The sequence below is a fragment of the Nematolebias whitei genome, chromosome 9 (genome assembly GCF_014905685.2).
Source record: "Nematolebias whitei isolate Nwh7 chromosome 9, NemWhi1, whole genome shotgun sequence".
Lineage (NCBI taxonomy): Eukaryota > Metazoa > Chordata > Actinopteri > Cyprinodontiformes > Rivulidae > Nematolebias > Nematolebias whitei.
The window spans coordinates 4,475,878-4,480,176 of record NC_056506.1 but is presented as its reverse complement, the minus strand read 5'-3'; positions in this window follow the sequence as shown (position 1 = coordinate 4,480,176).

The window sequence follows — 4,299 nt, the reverse complement described above, 5'->3', positions numbered from 1 at the left end:
ACCCCCCCCCCCCCCCCCCTTCTTCTTACAACACTCAACAAAGGTCTGGGGACAGAGGAAACCAGTTTCTCAAGTTTAGAAATAGGAATGCTCTCCCATTCATGTCTAATACAGGCCTCTAACTGTTCAATCGTCTTGGGCCTTCTTTGTCGCACCTTCCTCTTTATGATGCACCAAATGTTCTCTATAGGTGAAAGATCTGGACTGCAGGCTGGCCATTTCAGTACCCGGATCCTTCTCCTACGTAGCCATGATGTTGTGATTGCTGCAGAATGTGGTCTGGCATTATCGTGTTGAAAAATGCAGGGTCTTGCCTGAAAGAGATGACATCTAGATGGGAGCATATGTTGTTCTAGAACCTGAACATAGTTCTCTGCATTAATGGTGCCTTTCCAGACATGCAAGCTGCCCATGCCACAAGCACCCATGCAACCCCATACCATCAGTGATGCAGGCTTCTGAATGGAGCGTTGATAACAACTTGGGCTATCCTTGTCCTCTCTGGTCCGGATGACATGGCGTCCCAGTGTTCCATAAAGAACTTCATATCATGACTCATCTGACCACAGAACAGTCTTCCATTTTGCCACACTCCATTTTAAATGACCCCTGGCCCAGTTCAAACGTCTGAGCTTGTGGAGCTTGCTTAGAAATGGCTTCCTCTTTGCACTGTAGAGTTTCAGCTGGCAACGGTGGATGGCACGGTGGATTGTGTTCACTGACAATGCTTTCTGGAAGTATTCCTAAGCCCATTCTGTTATTTCCTTGACAGTGGCATTCTTGTTTGAGGTGCAGTGACGTTTAAGGGCCCAGAGATCACGAGCATCCAGTAGAGTTTTACGGCCTTGACCCTTACGCACAGCGATTGTTCCAGATTCTCTGAATATTTTGATGATGTTATGCACGGTTGATGATGATAACTTAAAAGTCTTTGCTATTTTACGCTGGGTAACATCATTCTGGTATTGCTGCACTATCTTTCTGCGCAACAATGGTGGAATTGGTGATCCTCTTACCATCTTGGCTTCTGAGAGACACTGACACTCTGAGAAGCTCTTTTTATACCCAATCATGTTGTCAATTGACCTAATTAGTGTTAATTGGTCTTCCAGCTGTTCGTTATATGCTCAATTTCCTTTGTCCAGCCACTTATTGCTACTTGTCCCAACTTTTTTGGGATTTGTTGACACTGTGAAATTCTGATTCTACATATTTTTCCTTTAAAATATTACATTTACTCAGATTAAACTTTTGATCTGTCATCTATGTTATATTACAAATAAAATATTGACATTTGCCATTGCATTCAGTTTTTTATTCACAATTTGTTTAGTGTCCCAACTTTTTTGGAATCCGGTTTGTAAAAAATCCTTAACCAAGGGCTTCTCCTGACAGCACACATGCAAATAAAGGTCCCAAATAATGAAAACATGATCATATTTTGGTGTGATTTCAGCCAAGAAATCAGAAAACTCATTTATGAAATCCTCAGATTAGCGGTAGACGAGTGCACATAAAGTCGAAGGTGAATGGCCGAGTTCGAAGACGCTCAGCTCAAAGCTGGCGCAGGAAACTGGGATGGGCAGTTGTTAACAGTCAAAAGTTGTTTTGAATATTGATAATAATCCACCACCGTGCGGGCCTGATGGCCGCGGTGCGTTAAAATACAGACAGTTCTGTGGCAATAATTCCGTCAAGGCGCTGGACTCACAGGGAGAAATCCAAGTCTCTGTAATGCAGAAAAAGTCCAAATCATGCTCTTGAAAGTAATCCCTGAGGATAAAAGTTTTGTTGGTAACAGATCTTGCGTTGACCAAACACATCTGGATACTGTTCAAAGTGGATCCAGCAGCAGTGGAGCGAGCGCGCGCCAGTGGCCGCAGATTTTTCAATAACGGCCCCTCCGGGTCGGCACGTGCACCGCACAGGCCAACAACTACCGTTGTTTACTTGGTCAGGGCACGCGGGAAGCTAGCGATGGAAACCATGACCACCAGCTGGACAGGAACATGCAGCGCGCAGGGCTTTAAGCTTTACCAGCCGCCCAGCACGTTTTCCCTGGCGTCTGGAGCGATATCTCTGGGCAGGGAGGTGAGGAGCGCGGTGGATGTAAATAGGCACGTCCGCCAGCAGCGGGGAAAGAGGGATGGGTCCAGTTGTACGCTCATTATGATCCAAATAAGCAACATTGGCGGCAGAAAAACAAAGATCCAGAAGCTGTTGTTGGTCATACACCAGCAGCGAGTTTATGTCCCAGATGAAAAACGAACAAAACACAAATAATCTGAACACCATCAACAGAGGTGGATTTCAAGCCATGTACACGGGCACCATATAACCGGAAGTATATATATAGTCCTTAAACTGGTTCAAACCAGTCTAACCATGTTTTAAAGTATTATCTTTACACTACAACTATCTGGTGTAACCTTCTGATTGGTCCTTTACTGTCATCCGAGGTAAGTTTCCTGGCACCCAGGAAACACACAAAGTGATTTTCTCGGAACCCAGAAAACACCTCATCTTAAGGCCTTGCTGTATATGGTGCTCACAGCTATCTTGAATTCTTGCCTCAGTGTTTGGAACAGGTTTGTTCAACTTAAACACGCTGTTTTAATTACTTATAGTCACACACAATTTTTTATAATCACACAGAATTACTGTAATCACACATAATTACTTATTAATCCCCATTTGAATTCAAGCAATGTTATTCATTCATAACACTTCCTTTCGAAAGAGCTTAGGAAGAGCAAGGCCCTCGCCCACGCACACAGGAAACATTTGTTTCCTGTGCACCTGCCTTCTGAGGCCCCGTTGCCATGCTCACCCACATACTAGGCAGGAAACACAGACGCTAGGCAGAAGATACAGTCTGGCTTCATCACACAAACCCTTTGGGCAGCAAACGTTTTCACTAAAGTTAAACATTATTTGACAAACTCCATTGACTAACTTTGTTGTATAAAGAAGATTCATTATTTATATTTACAACAGTAAGAAGACGTGGGTCTGATGGATCAGTTTGACTCTTTATTTCACCACGATGTGTCTATTTCACCCCCTTAAATGTTTTATCCTTTTCTTTCTATTATATGTCATGGTCAATTCAACTCAGAGAAAAGATGATTAAAAATAAAAGTCAGAGGCTGGATAAAAAGGTCCTAAATGTCCACAGGAAAATTCATGAACAAGAAATGTTGAGAATATGAAACATGTGTAAATGTACCAACAGCAGGCAGATACCTGTGACCACTCTGAAGGAGTTACAAACTTCAGCAGGTGAGATTCCTGCTGAAGTTTGCTGAAGGTGAGATATTAATGTTGTCCAAGTCCAAACTTTTGTTCTAACTTTTATCATTATGTTCTGTGTTGACTTTTGCATTGATTAAAAAAAAAGTGGTCAGAATGTCTTCGCCAATAAGAAAAAAATAGAACATTGTTGGACATCTTTGAAAATTATTTTGAAAAATATTTATGGTAACAGATGTATAAAGACACAAGATAGACATTATTATTGTTATTATTATTATTATTTTGCTAATTTCTACCTTTTGTTCTTCTTTCTATTTCTACTTTTTATTGTCCTTTTAGCCTCTTTCTGCCCATTTCAGTTTTTTTTGCTGATTTTATTTTTTTATTTTTGTAATCTATTCAGCCTCTCTCTGCCTATTTCAGCTTTTCTACACATTTCTGCTGTTTTTCTACTGCTTTCTCCTTTTGTCTTCCTGCTTTCAGCAAGAGTCCGGCACTCAGTTTCAACCCACTTTAACAGTTTAGCGATGAAACCTTTCAGCCTGGTTTCAGTTTCTTCAGCAGAAATCATTCGGCGATAAGCATTTACACTGCATTTTCACAGGAAATTACATTCTTCTAGTTATTAGTAGAGAAACGTCCAATTATCGTTTTCATTCAAATCCATCCAGTGGTTCATATATTTTGCTTATAGACACAAGCAAAACATTCCAGTTCTGTAACTCAAAGGCTATACTGTATTAATAGAATGAAATAAAGCAGAAGTGTGTGTTTCGCTGAGTTAATATTTCAGTGTCAGGCTTTTATCTGGTTAAATGTGGGAAGAAACACTTCACGCCTGATCCAATCAAAGTTCAGCCATCCTCTTGTCATAAACTTAACCTCTTCCAGGCCAAGGGAAAGGGCAGACAGGCAGAGAAAAGAAAAGTACACGTCCCAAAGCCTTCATGTCTCTGATGTGTCTGTCAGACAAAAGAATGCCCGTCCAGTTCCCCTTCCCCCCACTGAGACATTTATCCAGAGTTCTCCAAATGCTTCCTAGTC